Source organism: Eurosta solidaginis, chromosome 3 (genome assembly GCF_040869045.1).
Source record: "Eurosta solidaginis isolate ZX-2024a chromosome 3, ASM4086904v1, whole genome shotgun sequence".
In the NCBI taxonomy this organism is placed as follows: Eukaryota; Metazoa; Arthropoda; class Insecta; order Diptera; family Tephritidae; genus Eurosta; species Eurosta solidaginis.
The window spans coordinates 101,245,086-101,262,120 of record NC_090321.1 but is presented as its reverse complement, the minus strand read 5'-3'; positions in this window follow the sequence as shown (position 1 = coordinate 101,262,120).

The window sequence follows — 17,035 nt, the reverse complement described above, 5'->3', positions numbered from 1 at the left end:
GGTGGATTAAGTCCTGGAGTCTGACTAACTTTTACAAAAACATATTCACATTCCTCAAGAGATTTTGGAACATAACTCACATCATTGTTATGATGTAAAATTTTTATTCTAACTCTTGAAAAATGACCTCTTAATTTTTCAATAGTATTATGCACAGAATTTTCATCATTTCTAGAAACGACTAATTCTCCAGGAACTCGAATAGTTTGTCCATAAAGTAACTCAGCAGGGGATGATTTTAAATCCTCTTTCACTGCAGTACGTAACCCTAATAAAATAATAGGTAACACTTCTGCCCAAACAGTTGAATCTCCTGAAGCTATAATTGAAGTTTTGAGTTGACAATGAAATCGTTCTATCATGCCATTAGCTTGTGGATGATAAGCAGACGTTTGAATTTTTTGTGAACCAGGAATTTGAGTGAGTTCATTGAATAATTGAGATGAAAATTGTGCACCTTGATCAACAGTAATTTTAAGAGGAACACCAAATCTAGAAATATAATTTTGCACGAATGCTTTTACCACCGTATGTGCAGTTATATTTCTTAGAGGATAACCTGGCCATCTTGAATGTCTATCAATAATCGTCAGAATATATCTATAACCATCAGATGGTGGAAGTGGTCCAACCAAATCTAAATGGATATGTTCAAATCGGTTATTGGGTATATCAATTTTCTGTATAGGGGACTTAGTATATCTTGAAATTTTCGAGTGTTGAAAAGAAATACAGTTCGAAACCCATTCGTTTATATCCCTCCGCATATTAGGCCAAAAATATTTTGATTGAATTAAACGCCTGGTCGCACGAACCCCTGGATGTGACAAAGAGTGTAATTTTGAAAAAATTATCTCTCTCATGGAATTCGGAACACAAGGACGCGGTATTGAGCCAGAAATGTCACACCAAATTTTAAAATTATGGATTGGAATAAAATTTTTTTTTTATTATTCTTCGATAATGGAGAAGATACTTGAGTTTTATGAAACTCATCAGTTTGTTGTTCAACAAACAAAGTATCAAAATGAATATCTTTTGCTGAAAGTGAATCTATTGCTGGAAACCTTGATAATGCATCCGCTACAATATTATTCTTTCCAGATTTGTACTGTATATCATTCGTGAATTTTGCTATATATTCTAAATGTCGAGTTTGTCTGGGAGATCTTTCAGTCTTTGAATTTAACACGTATGTCAGTGGCTTATGATCAGTATATACTGTAAATACTTGACCTTCTACAAAATGTTTAAAATGTTTAATAGTTTAATAGTTTATATATTCCTAAAAGTCCCCTATCAAAAGTGGAATATTTGCATTCTGCAGGACTCAGATGCTTAGAAAAATAAGTCAAAGGTTCCACAATATTATTATTTAATTGTTGTAAAACTCCTCCAATTGCAACATTTGAAGCATCAACATATAAAGATAATTTTTAATGCCCATCAAAATAATGTAATAATGTATTTTGAGCAAAAAAATTGTTCCCCTTATTAAATGCTTTAATTGACTTATTAGTCCAGTTAAGAGTTTTACTCTTATTTTTATTTGCTATAGTTAAAATTTGATGTAAAGGAAGAAGATCTCCTGTAATCATTGGAATATAGCGATGGTAATAATTAACCGTTCCAATGAATTTCTGAAGTTTCTTAATAGAGTTGGGTTTCTCAAAATTTATAATTGTTTCTATTCCTTCAGTTGGTGGTTTAATATCATTTTCTGAAATTTCATAACTTAAAAAATTGATAACAGGGGAACCAAAACCACACTTTGTTGGTTTAATATTCAATCCGTATTTTCCAAACGTTTAAAAACAATCTTTAAATGTTCAAAATGTTGTGCCTCATTTTCACTCGCTATTAATATATCATCAACATAAGCAAACACAAAATCTAGTCCAAAAAGGGTTTAATTTATAAACCTTGGGTGGAAAGGTTTGGGTGCTATTTCTTAAACCAAAAAGCATATGAAGAAATTCAAACAAATCGAAAGGTGTTGTAATAGCCGTTTTATACACGTCTTCAGGTGCCACTGGTATTTGATGATAGGCACGAACAACATCTAACTTTGAAAATATAGTTTTACTTTTAAAATCTATGCTCAAATCGTATATGTGGAAGTGGGTAGCGATCTGGTACTGTAACAATATTTTAAAGTATTTACTGCAATTCCGCTTATTTGCAACCTTCTACTAACGTTCGAATCACTAAACTGTTGAATAAATAACTCCACTATTCAATAATGCAAAATGGCCTTTATTAGACTACTTTCAAAATAACACTTCTATTGCTCGACAGATAGCGTGCTTAATCAAACTGAATCTCGTGCCTTTACTGTTGCTGCCTTTTATGCTCTGTGCTTTCTCGTTCGCATACTTCTAGGCGCTTCCAGAATTTACTTAGTTACTGCTATAAAATTATAACTACAGATGCACGTGTATTGCTTCTCATATGCGCGTGTATATGTGAGTGACACTTCTATAGAAAATTGCCTTCTTTTGGGAGCATCTCAGATAAGAGATATGCGTTTGTTTGTGCGTCTCTTCTCCGCTGCTCGTATGGACATATCGGTAGACATTATGATTGATTTGTTGATGTGCTTACGAGTCACTGCTTAGTATCGGCTTAGAGATGTTAGTACCCCTTAGTGTTGCTAGTATTCGTCACAATATTAACTCTTCTAAAATCTCCACAAGGTCGCCAATCATTAATTTTTTTTAGGAACCAAATGCAAAGGTGAAGCAACAGAAGAACTTGAAGGTATACAAACACCAATTTTGACTAAATATTCAAATTCTCTCCTTGCCACCTTAAGTTTAATTGGATCTAAACGACGTGGTCTTGAAAATGGCAAAACGCTTTTGGTTACGATTCTATGAACAGTATTATGTTTAACTAATTTAGTATAAATTGGTTCAGTTGTAATTTCAGGAAATTGTTTGAGCATTTCAGAAAATTTGTTAATTTTCAATGGTAATTTAAGCTCGAAAATTTCGCAGAATCCAAAAGAGCCTACTACTTTTAATTTTGTTTCTGAATCTATAACCAATTTATTTTTAATATCCACTAAAAGTCCAAATCTTTCTAATTAAATTTGATAATTGGAGTTTTAATATCTGCCAAAATGAAAGGAAAATGAAATTCACGCCTCAGTCCTATATCTATTTTGAGTAATTTTGAACCAAACGTGTGGATAATTGCTCCGTTTACTGCTGATAAACTTAAATCTGACTTTCACTTAAATTGTTTCAATTTTGAAAGTGGAATAACTGAAACAACAGTTCCTGTATCTATTAAAAAATTAAGTTTGTTTTGCTTATCAAAGATAAAAAGGCGGATAGATGGTTTGACATTTCTTCTATCATCAGCCACCGGCATGATAGAACGATTCAATTTAAATGATTTGGTTTCATATCAAAAAATTAGGTGGTTTAATACACTCAACTGCATTATTCCCAAATTTCAAGTGGTACCAGCATATATTGTTTGGAAAATTTCATTGTTTCCTTAAAATTCTTTTATTTAGTTTGTTAAAATTATTTCGTTCATTTGATCTCGATCTTGTTTGTAATTCACTTACATCAAGAGTTACTTTATTTAAATTTTCGCAAAGTACAGAAGTTAAATAAGTCAAATTTTGAATATTTTGTTCCAAAGAAGAGTTTTGTGAAATTGACAAACCTGAGGTTTAATATAAAGAGTATACATTTTGTCAGCAATAATAATTTTATTGTCTATGGTTTCTTCTTCACAAGACATTAAATGGGCTTGAACTTGTTGTGGTAATTTACGCAACCAAAGCTTAAGAAATAGTTCTTGCACAACAATGGAGCTAGAACCGACTAAACATTTCATCTCACGATATAATTCAGAGGGTTTTCGATCTCTAAGCTGAGTATCAGAGAATAGTCGACTATCTTCAGTTTTAGTTAATCTCTCACACAATATCCTTTTAATTGTGTTATATTTGTTTGTCATTGGTGGAGGATAAATGACATCTATATTTAAGAAACAATTTCTTGAGGAAGATAAATTAAAACATTATGAAATTTTATTAAATCAAGTATATTATTTATAGAAAATTGTGCTTTTGCATGGATAAACCATACTTCAGGATTTTCATACCAAAATTGTGGTAATTTTAACAACTTGTTAGCTTGTTGATTGTTTGAAAAAGATTGAACTGAATTTATAGGAACTGATTGGAAATTTGAAACAGTTGGTGTTGTAAGTGTATTTTGTGTTATTAAAGATGTCGTAATTGTTGGAAAGTTAAAAATAGCGGTTGTTTGTGTTGCCATTGATGTGGCTATTGGACTATTGGTGATTGAAGTATTTGATTGAGAATATATAGGCAAATTATCTTGCATTGCTCTTGATGTGGTTGTTGGACTATGTGTAAGCGGCATACTTTCAATAAAAGTAAGTAGATTTTCTTGAGATCTGGTCAGAACCATAATATTTAAAAATAAAATAAAATAAAAAACACTATTAAAATAAATTCACTGGAGATTATAATAGTGTAGAGAAATTACATACTTGTATAATCCAAATAAATTAAACTAATCATTGAAAATTTTTGATTATATAAATATAAACGGCAATAATTGAAATTACTTTCTTTGTAATTTTTGTAAATTTTTAAGCTATTGCATAGATTTTATCGTAGGCTTGGCGACTAAATCAAAAAAAACCGTAACGGATATTTGTCCAAAAGATCCGAAAAGGCTCGAAAAAGTTCGAAAAGGTTCGTAAAGGTTCGGTATTAGCAACAGGCCAAATACATAAAATTGGATCTCTATCATAAAAAGCGGCGGGCACCACTACATTTACACGGTTACCAAATTGAGAATGTGTTAGTAAACACGAACGCGTAGCGAGCACGAAAGCAAAATGAATTATTTATTTAGTTTGTTTTCAATGCTTGAACGGTGAACATGTGTCACACGCACTCTTTGGTACTCTGTTTTAAGCGCGCGTGCGACACTTCATCATCGTACGACCATCGAAATCAAACTAAAAGAGCTGTCGTTGATTTTCACGAAGTACCCATTGTGCTATCGCTTATCGTATACCATGACGGAACGATACAAGGTGGCAGCATGGTGACATACCTACAAACGTAGATAAAAGTTCCATGTACTTTGTTTTTGTAAATCAAATAAAAAAAGTTTATAATCAGCTGTCCCGTGCTGCCACCTTGTATCGTTACGCCATGTCGTATACATATATGATCGCTTACAAGCCAACCTAAAGCGCCAAATACACGACACGAACATTTCCGCGAACATTCCGCAATTTTGTTCGCAGCTTTGGCCATACACCATACGAACTTTTGGCCGAACATTAGTTCTCTTTCAGACAGCGATGAATACGGACAACAATTGTTCGCGCACGTCTGTTCCGTTCAGAAATTACTACGATTATGAGCTATTTCGCCATACACGCACGAACAGTTCGCGCAAATGGTCTCCAAAAATTAAAATATTTTGATTTTTGGCGAACATTTGCGCGAACTGGCAAACACCACCATACACGACAGAAAAGGTCGCAGAAACATGACCTAATGACCGCTCTGCGTTTTTTTTAGCGCACGCAAACAACCGGCGTTTTTTGCCCTAGCCCAAATAACGTCAAATCTAAATGTCACGCAGAACAAAAATTGGTAATCGAGTTAGGTTTTCACGCAGCAAATTCAATTTGAGTTGCTCTCCTACAAGTTGTATGTGCATGAGACATTTTTGACAGAAAATGACTTACGTGCGTTTATATTAGGTTGGCTTGTTAGCAGGTGCTAAGCTCCCGCCCACCTCGGATCATAAAGTTAAAGTTAAAGTGAATGTTAAAGCTAAAGCGAAAGTTAAAGTTAAAAATATAGTGAAAGTTAAAGTTAAAGTTAAGGTTAAGGTTAAAGTTAAAGTTAAAGTTAAAGTTAAAGTTAAACCGAAATTTAAAGTTAAAGTCAAAGTTGAAGTTAAAGTTAAAGTTAAGGTTAAAGTTAAAGTTAAAGTTAAAATTAAAGTTAAAGTTAAAGTGAATGTTAAAGTTAAAGCGAAAGTTAAAGTTAAAGTTGAAGTTAAAGTTAAAGTTAAAGTCAAAGTTAAAGTTGAACATAAAGTTAAAGTTAAAATTAAAGTGAATGTTAAAGTTAAAGCGAAAGTTAAAGTTAAAAATAAAGTTAAAGTTAAAGTTAAAATGAAAGTTAAAGTTAAAGTCAAAGTTAAACTTAAAGTTAAGGTTAAAATTAAAGTTAAATTTAAAGTTAAATTTAAAGTTAAATTTACAGTTAAATTTAAAGTTAAAATTAAAGTTAAAGTTAAAGTTATATTTAAAGTTAAAGTTAAAGTTATATTTAATGTTAAAGTTAAAGGTAAAGTTAAAGATAAAGTTAAAGTTAAAGTTAAAGTTAAAGTTAAGGTTAAAGTTAAAGTTAAAGTGAATGTTCAAGTTAAAGTTAAAGTTAACAAGTAAGGAAGGTTAAGTTCGGGTGTAACGGAACATTACATACTCAGTTGAGAGCTATGGTGACAACATAAGCGAAAATAACCATGTAGGAAAATGAACCGAGGGAAAACCTGGAATATGTTTGTATGACATGTGTATCAAATGAAAGGCATTAAAGAGTATTTTATGAGGGAGTGGGCCATAGTTCTATAGGTGGACGCCATTTAGGGATATAGCCATAAAGGTGGATCAGGGTTGACTCTAGAATGCGTTTGTACGATATGGGTATCAAATGAAAGGTGTTAATGAGTATTTTAAAAGGGAGTAATCCTTAGTTCCATAGGTGGACGCCGTTTCGAGATATCGCCACAAAGGTGGACCAGGGGTGACTCTAGAATGTGTTTGTACGATATGGGTATCAAATTATAGGTATTAATGAGGGTTTTAAAAGGGAGTGGTGGTTGTTGTATAGGTGGTCGCCTTTTCGAGATATCGCCATAAAGGTGGACCAGGGGTGACTCTAGAATGCGTTTGTACGATATGGGTATCAAATGAAAGGTGTTAATAAGTATTTTAAAAGGGAGTAATTCTTAGTTCCATAGGTGGACGCCGTTTCGAGATATCGCCATAAAGGTGGACCAGGGGTGACCCCAGAATTTGTTTGTTCAATATGGGCATCAAACGAATGGTGTTAATGAGTATTTTAAAAGGGAGTGGGCCTTAGTTCTATAGGTGGATGCCGTTTCGAAATATCGCCATAAAGGTGGACCAGGGGTGACTCAAGAATGTGTTTGTACGATATGGGTATCAAATTAAAGGTATTAATGAGGGTTTTAAAAGGGAGTGGTAGTTGTTGCATAGGTGGTCGCCTTTTCGAGATATCGCTATAAAGGTGGACCAGGGATGACTCTAGAATGCGTTTGTACGATATGGGTATCAAATGAAAGGTGTTAATGAGTATTTTAAAAGGGAGTAATCCTTAGTTCCATAGGTGGACGCCGTTTCGAGATATCGCCATAAAGGTGGACCAGGGGTGACCCTAGAATTTGTTTGTACAATATGGGTATCAAAAGAAAGGTGTTAATGAGTATTTTAAAAGGGAGTGGGCCTTAGTTCTATACGTGTACGCCTTTTCGAGGTATCGCAATAAAGGTGGACCAGGGGTGACTCTAGACTTTGTTTGTACGATATGGGTATCAAATGAAAGGTGTTAATGAGTATTTTTAAAAGGCAGTGGGCCTTCGTTCTATAGGTGTTCGCCTTTTCGAGATATCGCCGTAAAGGTGGACCAGAGGTGACTTTAGAATATGTTTGTACGATATGGGTATCAAATGAAAGGTTTTAATGAGTATTTTAAAAGGGCGTGGGACTTAGTTCTATAGGTGGACGCCTTTTCGAGATATCGCCATAAAGGTGGACCAGGGGTGACTCTAGAATAAGTTTGTACGATATGGGTATCAAATTAAAGGTATTAATGAGAGTTTTAAAAGTGAGTGGTGGTAGTTGTATATGTGAAGGCATTTTCCAGATATCGACCAAAATGTGGACCAGGGTGACCCAGAACATCATCTGCTGGATACCGCTAATTTATTTATATATGTAGTACCTGCCAAGATTTTAAGGGTTTTTTATTTCGCCCTGCAGAACTTTTTTAATTTTCTTCTACTTAATATGGTAGGTGTCACAACCATTTTATAAAGTTTTTTCTAAAGTTACATTTCGCGTCAATAAAACAATCCAATTACCTTACCATGTTTCATCCCTTTTTTCGTATTTGGTATAGAATTATGGCATTTTTTTCATTTTTCGTAATTTTCGATATCGAAAAAGTGGGCGTGGTCATAGTCGGATTTCGTTCATTTTTCATACCAAGATAAAGTGAGTTCAAGTAAGCACGTGAACTAAGTTCATTAAAGATATGCCGATTTTTGCTCAAGTTATCGTGTTAACGGCGATGCGGAAGGACAGACGGACGACTGTGTATAAAAACTGGGCGTGGCATCAACCGATTTCGCCCATTTTCACAGAAAACAGTTAACGTTATAAAATCTATGCCCCTACCAAATTTCAAAAGGATTGGTTAGTTTTTGTTCGAATTATGGCGTTAAAAGTATCCTAGACAAATTAAATGAAAAAGGGCGGAGCCACGCCCATTTTGAAATTTTCTTTTATTTTTGTATTTTGTTGCACCATATCATTACTGGAGTTGAATGTTGACATAATTTACTTATATACTGTAAAGATATTAAATTTTTTGTTAAAATTTTACTTTAAAAACAATTTTTTTTAAAAGCAGGCGTGGTCCTTCTCCGATTTTGCTAATTTTTATTGAGCGTACATATAGTAATAGCAGTAACGTTCCTGCCAAAGTTCATCATGATATCTTCAACGACTGCCAAATTACAGCTTGCAAAACTTCTAAATTACCTTCTTTTAAAAGTGGGCGGTGCCACGCCCATTGTCCAAAATTTTACTAATTTTCTATTCTGCGTCATAATTTCAACTCATCTACCAAGTTTCGTCGCTTTATCTGTCTTTTGTAATGAATTATCGCACTTTTTCGGTTTTTCGAAATTTTCGATATCGAAAAAGTGGGCGTGGTTATAGTCCGATATCGTTAATTTTAAATAGCGATCTGAGATGAGTGCTCAGGAATCTACATACCAAATTTCATCAAGATACCTCAAAATTTACTCAAGTTATCGTGTTAACGGGCGGACGGACGGACGGACGGACGGACGGACGGACGGACATGGCTCAATCAAATTTTTTTTTCGATCCTGATTATTTTGATATATGGAAGTTTATATCTATCTCGATTCCTTTATATATGTACAACCAACCGTTATCCAATCAAACTTAATATACTCTGTGAGCTCTGCTCAACTGAGTATAAAAATAAAGTTAAAGTTGAAGTTAAAGTTAAAGTGAATGTTAAAGTTAAAGTGAAAGTTAAAGTTAAAGTTAAAAATAAAGTTAAAGTTAAAGTTATAGTTAAAGTGAAAGTTAAATATTAACTTCTCATTTATTCAATAAAAGTAAAAAATTTGTTTTCTTATCGGCACCACGCTTAAAAAGGTTAACTTGAATTAATATCAAAGACAAAACTTGAATGCCCCAAGGGTTAGGGGATCAGAATATACCCGCGGTAGGTATGCCTGTCGTAAGAGTCGACTAAAATACCTGATTCAAGGGCTGTGTAGTGCAACCATTCAGGTTGCCAGCGCAATATATAGCTTCTCCGAACCCAATTGTCAACCTCACCTATCCGCGGCGAATCCTGTTTCACTAACAGACGAGGCTCTGGCGACCACAAGCTCCTCATGGAACTTGGGGGTGGGGAGGGGGAAGTGGCCTGAAGGTTTAATGTGAGCACATAAATCGCTCCCGAGATGGTCGGGCTAGCACCTTAATGGTGCTGTGGTACCGGAGCGTACCGGATCTTTATCCGGCAAAGGATCACATCGATAACACTCCCCAAAGTCTTCGGAGAGCAAGGTTATCGCTACAACAACAACAACAACAACAAAACTTGAATTAGTATCAAAGAAAACAAAATTTTGCATAAATATTATAATTGCATAAGTTGATAATATGCAATAGCTTTACCGCGGCAGTCCCCGAGTGCCACACGTCCTTTTTAAAATGATGACACGTTTGTATTAGTCAGAATAGTAGAAATATTCCTTTAATTATTATACACTTTTTCTGTTGATTTGCTGATTAGATTTGCAATCAATATAGATTAGATTAGATTATTTATTTATTACGGCCAGAAGCCTAATTCGTAAATTCGAAAATATTACAGTTTTTTATCTTATAGCTAAGGTTTTACAATATTCATATAATTTTGTTTTAAATACTGTTATTTGGTTGCAACTTTTTATATCCATAGGCAGATCATTGTAACTTTTCAGACCCTTGTAGAAAATGTTCTGTTGATCAATTTCAGTTCTAAAAAACGGCAATTTGAAATTATGTTTGCTCCTCGTATTTATGTTGTGAGTTTGCTCAACTAATGCTATATTTTTATTTAAATACACAGGTACATTTCCATGTTTGATATTAAATATGAATTTCATGGAGTGGAAAAAAAGCTTTTGTTTCACACTTAACCTGTCTAAAGTCTTCAACATGTCAGCCGTTCGTGTATCTCTAGGTTTCTGAAGAATAAATCTCATGCATCTATTTTGAAGCTTTTGGAGCTTGTCTACTTCTTTATCCAAGAATAGAATGTATATAAATTTTATTTTTTAAATAAGTCCAATTAATGTATTTTACAGCGCTGTTGTTTGTCCATTAATGTTGTTTGTTTAAATTCCTGCAGTTCCACAAATATTTTCACCACAATAACCAGGTTCTACTGCTTCGAAATTGGTACAAAAACCATTAATTACTTACTTAATTGGCGCTTAACCCTCTAAACGGTTATGGCCGTCCAACAAGGCGCGCCAGTCGCTCCTTCGCTCCGCCAACCGGCGCCAATTGGTCACACCAAGGGAGTTTAAATCGATTTCCACCTGGTCCTTCCAACGGAATGGGGGCCGCCCTCTACCTCTGCTTCCATAGGCGGGTTCCGATAGAAACCCTTTCTTGGCCGGAGCATCATCTTTCATTCGCATAACATGGCCTAGCCAGCGCAGCCGCTGCGTTTTAATTCGCTGGACTATGTTAATGTCTGCGTATAGCTCGTACAGCTTATTATTAAATCTTCTTCGGTACTCGCCTTCGTACCAAAAACATAGCCAGTATAATATTGACTTTTATCGCTGATATTACCGCGTGTTTAGTAGAAAATGTAATAAAAGCACATCCTTTATAATGGCACTTGAACCGACACAACTAATTCCGCAAATTATTTAAAATAATTGTTATAGTGCTCGTGATAAAAGGGATGCCAAATGTTAAACTCTTAGTGTAACCAATTAACATAGGTTTATTTGAATAATAATAATATAATTTATTGAAAATATATTAAAGATTATTGATGTTTACAATTAGATAGAAAATTAAAATATGAAAATTTTTAACATTCATTGAAATTAAAAGAAAATATAATTAATAGATTTAATTTTTCATATAACATATCTACATAAGTGGTACAATAAACAAGTACCACTACAAGGCTTACTACCAAAGATGACAGATAACACCCAGCCAAGGCGGGTCTTTTGAATCAGGGGTATACAAAGTGCCATCTGGATCTGACCCACACAAAGCAACTCGAAGAAAAGTCCCGCTCCAATGAGCAGATCAATACGATGTGGTAGTTTGAAAATGGGATCGGCTAGCTGGATGTTCGAAAGAATTTTCCAATTAATGGTGCAAACGAACAAACAAGGTTGGTTTTCGGTGATTGTTCGAACAACAACGGCGTTGATGGTTGTTGTAAAATCTGAAGTCCGTGACTTCACAACGATATCGACTGAGAATCCATCCGTAGAGAATTTGTCATCACAAATGCCGGAAACTGAAACGAGAGATTTGCCTTTGCCTAGCTGTAGTTGATTGGCGAAACGAGTTGTTATGAAGTGCAACTGTGAGCCCGAATCCAAAAGGGCGCGACAAGGTACGAAGGTTTGGTTTGGTTTTTAATAAGAACTATGGCTGTAGCTAAGAGCACAGCATTAGGCGTAGAAAGAGCATGAGACGAGGCAGACAATGATGCTGTCATAGCATTTGATTGTGCCACAATTGGTGGTGAAATTACAGGTGGAGTGGTGGCTGAATCTACGGCAAAACGCTCAAAATGCAAAAGTGTGTGATGCCTTGATTTGCATATGCGACATTATCCAAATTTGCAATCGCGCAATCGGCAATTTGCTCCTTAGACCTAAGTAGTATAAAAGTATCTAAAGATATATATAGAAGTATCTAAAGTGCGCGGATGTGTGCAGTGATTTTGTCCGTTAATTCCCGCAGCGTGCCTACGGTAGCATCTGCCATATCTAGCCCAAAAATCTCCCTTGTGTGTGTCTGAAAGATTAGTCTCTTATTATTAAAACATTTTTGTAGTAAGTCGAATGCTGCATTGTAGTTGGGTAATTTCTAGCGTGCGAATGGTACCCAATGCAGCATCACAGGAACGCAAAGAGTGTAAGATCGTTGTCTTTGTCGATGACAGACATTGTGAGAACCAAATATAAACGATTAATTTGGCCCACAAAACCGCCGCCCCACAACGGATCAGTAACACAAATAAAACACTACATAAGAACACGATGCATGAGGCGTAGCTTCATAGACGCGTATTAGGCACAGCATAAGAAATCTTGAGGCGTAGAGAGATCTTAGCTGCATGCCATATTTTGTAAGCTTCTACAAAGCTACGCCTCGTGTGTATCTTGCCTAAGTTTAACTTTGTACAAGATCCAATATTTTTAATTAATAATAAATAACACGTAAAGCAACTACGCTTAAGGTGACTTTTGCGTCGTTTTGGCACTTGCGTTGCATTTACATCTGACGCGCTTTAATTGCTTCAATCCATAAGCAACGCAACGCCCACGTCGAAGCAATACACAAATCATTAAAAACTTACGTTCTTCTTGAAGTTTCTTGTATTTTAGAAAAAAAAAACGAGTTTCTATCGCCGTTCAACTAAATAAAAACATAATTTTGTATTCATGCCGATTTTGTGATTGATCTCCAGAGACGGCGGAGCATATCCTACTGGAATGCGACGCAATCTTATGAGGGCACAACAGACCAATGGTCGCAGTGCAATCCTCAATAAATTTTCGATCTATCTGTGGTGGGGAAACTTTTAACTTGCTTTATTTCAAAGTGAAACTTTATTTGAGAAATCACTGAACGATTCTTTTCAAATAAATAGCTTGTTAGCGTTAACCGAAGATGGTGAAAACGGCCCCTGGAATTGTTACCTTATATAGCGAGAAAGTTAAGATATAATTGTAGTGTTCTTATTAGTTTTATTTAACTTTGTATCTTAGTTACTTTGAACTTTGTAATTTTAAAATGTTTTATCAATATTTTAATTTTCAATATTGAATATTCAATTATCAAAAATTTTCATTGTTTTGAAGTTGGTAAAATAAAAGAATTAAAAAAAGATCAAAATAAAATATAATCCAAAATACATTCTTTAAAATACAGAATTTTTGATTATAACCTACAATAATGCATAGGTATAAAATTATTGCATGCATAAAATCATTTTTATTATATAAAAGTAGTATGACATTGAGATTTTAGTTCTGCTATTTTTAACACAGAGTTATTTTTAACATAAAGTAAGAATAAGAAACAGGACTAATGACGTGTTTTATTTATTTTCATTGAGGAATAAATCGTAACAATAAAACTCATGTTATTATAAAGAACTAGCAGAGTACCCGACGTCGCACAGTGGTGTGAAGGGCTTCGCTAGCGCGAATTTAATCAAAAATTGAAAAGTGGAATGTAAATTTTTTGGTGAACTCCACTAATAGTCAAGCATACGCTGCAATATAAATCATAAACATTTTTTGATTAAAGTGTCATTATATGAATAAAAATCGCGCTCAAAAGTTGTGTTTCCGTAAAGTCACCAGGCGCGTAGTTTATATGTAATCGTTCGTAATTACACGTGTTTTTCTTGTAAAACTGTATATTTTTGAAGTGTAATCCATGGAAAAATCATCACAAGGTAAGCTTTATAAGTTTTTATTGAATAACATAAATATTGCGTTTTGGAAAGGCTTACTTTATAAACAATCAAGTTTCCGAACATTTTTAAGGTTATAAAAAAACGCACGCGTTTGCACGTGTTGCAAATGTCAAAAAAAAAATAGCTTAACCTTTTAGCTATACTTATCAACAAAAAAAGTATGTTCTTCCACGTCCCCCTAATTTTGAGAATTTTTTTTTTCAGGGTGTCGTGGGGCAATTACCCGCATGGAACTGTTTGATGAATATCTAAAAGTTAAAAGTTTGAAAAGAAAAGACTGCTGTATTGCTTTACAACGTTTTGTTTCTGCAAAATATAATATAAATTCAGATAACTGTAGGAACATTTTAGGGAACTTTGTTAAATGTCGAAAAACGGTGGAAAAGTGCACAATTAAGATCAGATCGTTTTATCAAAAGCAATAAGGATTGGTTGGCACCTACTATTTCTTTTCATGCAGAATATGAAGATTTTCGGCCCGGGCCTTCAAAGCGTGGGAGACCTTCCAAAAGTTTTAGTGAAAGTGGAACTACGGCGAAACAAAAAAAGCAAGTGCACTCACCTCAAACTGTAACACTGAAGAGCTTTCTTTCGCTGTGCTAACTAAACATAATATTAGCCTCGAGAGTGATGCCATAGATTTGCTCAAATCGCCTGTATGTAATATTATGCCGGATTCCGATGCAGAATAAAACTCTTATACAATTTTAAACATGTGTTTTCAATGTACATATCACTTTCATGAATTTCAATAAAAGTAAATAACTAATAAGTTCTGTTACAGAAAAATTACTTTTTTGATTACTGGGGTTCAATTAACGCCTTGCACGCATTTTTGACCTCCTTTTTTGTATTACAATTAATAGGTGGACTTCTTACTGGCCAAACTATCGGCGTCCAAAACAATATTTTCACTATATCACAAAAAAAAAAAAAATTTTTTTTTGACCCACTCTAATTTACCATTTTTTCCAGAAGTTTTTTATAAAAACCACTTAGGTTAGGTTGAACTGGCCGCTCCATGAGGACCTCACATAGACTGATTGAGTCCGCAGTGTTACCAGAAGTTTGTTTTAACGACCAAACTGAAAAACCCTATCAAAAACCAGGACCTATGTTATAAAATAACTCCGTCCTCTTCGCAAATACTAGAAGCTTCCTAGGACTTGAGCCACTTGCTGCTTCTAGATCTGACAGCTGTATCACTCCTAATAGCTGGCATGAGCATAGAACGTGCTCAATCGTTTCCTCCTCCAACCCGCACTTCCTACATGTGCTATCACTGACCAAGCCTAATTTAAAGGCATGTGACGCCAGAAGGTAGTGTCCAGTCAGAATACCAGTCATGAGTCTACAGTCCTCTATTTTTAATGATAGAAGCAACTGTGTTAGTCTAAGGTTGTAAGACCTACACATAATCTTCGACACTTTACAGCCCCGCGTTTTAACTCACGCCTTTCCCGCTTGGTCGATCATGTGCACCTCTCGCCTTCGCTTAATCTCGCCCAATCTAATTGGGACGTCCACGGAGCAAGCTTCAAGGGATGCGCCCTTTTTAGTTAGTTCGTCCGCTTTTTCATTCCCATCTATTCCAGTATGCCCTGGGACTCAATATAGATGTATGCTTCTCCCTGTTCCGATCCTCTCCAGAGACTGTTTACACTCTAACACGCATTTAGATGCTGTGCTATGCGAGATTATTGCCTTAATTGCTGCTTGACTGTCAATATAAAAGTTAACACGGTTGCAGCTTGAGCTACTAACTAAAAACCACTTAAATCTTATTCATTTTATGCAGAATGCGTTTCTACACAATAAATTAACTGGTATTCCTACAAAACTTCGACTATATTAAAGCTAGTGATTTAATTCGCGCTAGCGAAGCCCTTCACACCACTGTGCCGCGTTCGGGTATAAATAAAAGCAGTACTATATAAACTAATATATTAGAATAATCCCAACCACCCTTTGAGTGGGAGATGCCACGCCCCTTTTTCGCTATCCCCAATTTTTCCCGAGGGGGTAGGGATTAGTCTTATATACCTCCTCACCTAATTTCAGTTGTCTAGCTTTAATACTTTCAGATATATTGACAACGAAAAATACCAGTTGTATGGTAGGTGCCACGCCCCCTTTTTCGATATACCCAGTTTTTCTGGAGGGGGTAGGGATTGGTCTCATATAACCACTCACCTAATTTCAGTCGTCTGGCCTTAATACTTTCAGATATATAGGCTACGAAAATTTCCAGTTGTATGGGAGTTGCCACGCTCCCTTGTGGAAAACTTTTTTTATATAGCCTACCATAGATTGACGCACTCAGGGTATGTCATGGCAAAATTTCGTTCGATTCCATTCTACGGTTTAGGCTGCAAGCCCAAACATACATACCGACATACTTTCACAAATATATAGTATTTAGAAGATATGCGAAGCCCCACAGATAAAATGAGTAATAGAATGAACCTTGGTTTATATATTACATTTTTAATATGAAAATCTCCTGCTAAAAAAGTAATAAAATGAACATTGTTCTGTATATAACATTTTTAAAATAAAAATCTCCTGCTAAAAAAACAGCAAAACCTAACTCAATTTCTTCGTTTTCGTACTTAACTACACTCCCTTTTGTGATTCAGGATTTTGGGCATATTTTGAAAAAACTCCGAACATCATTCCTTCATTATACGTCATTCGACCGCCTTCTTTCACTGCCTTCCACTCTATTCGCAACATAACCTCAATTTAAGTTGCCAAACCATAGAGTAAACAATGACAAGAAGACATTAGGCAGTCAGCATGCGGTTGTGGTTGCGACCGAGCTACTACTGAAGCGTTCTGGAAGGCATATCGGTTTTAACCATTGCAAGCCAGTGCGATTCATGTGAGAAAGTCGTGGGCTGAGAATTCTACGTAAGCTGG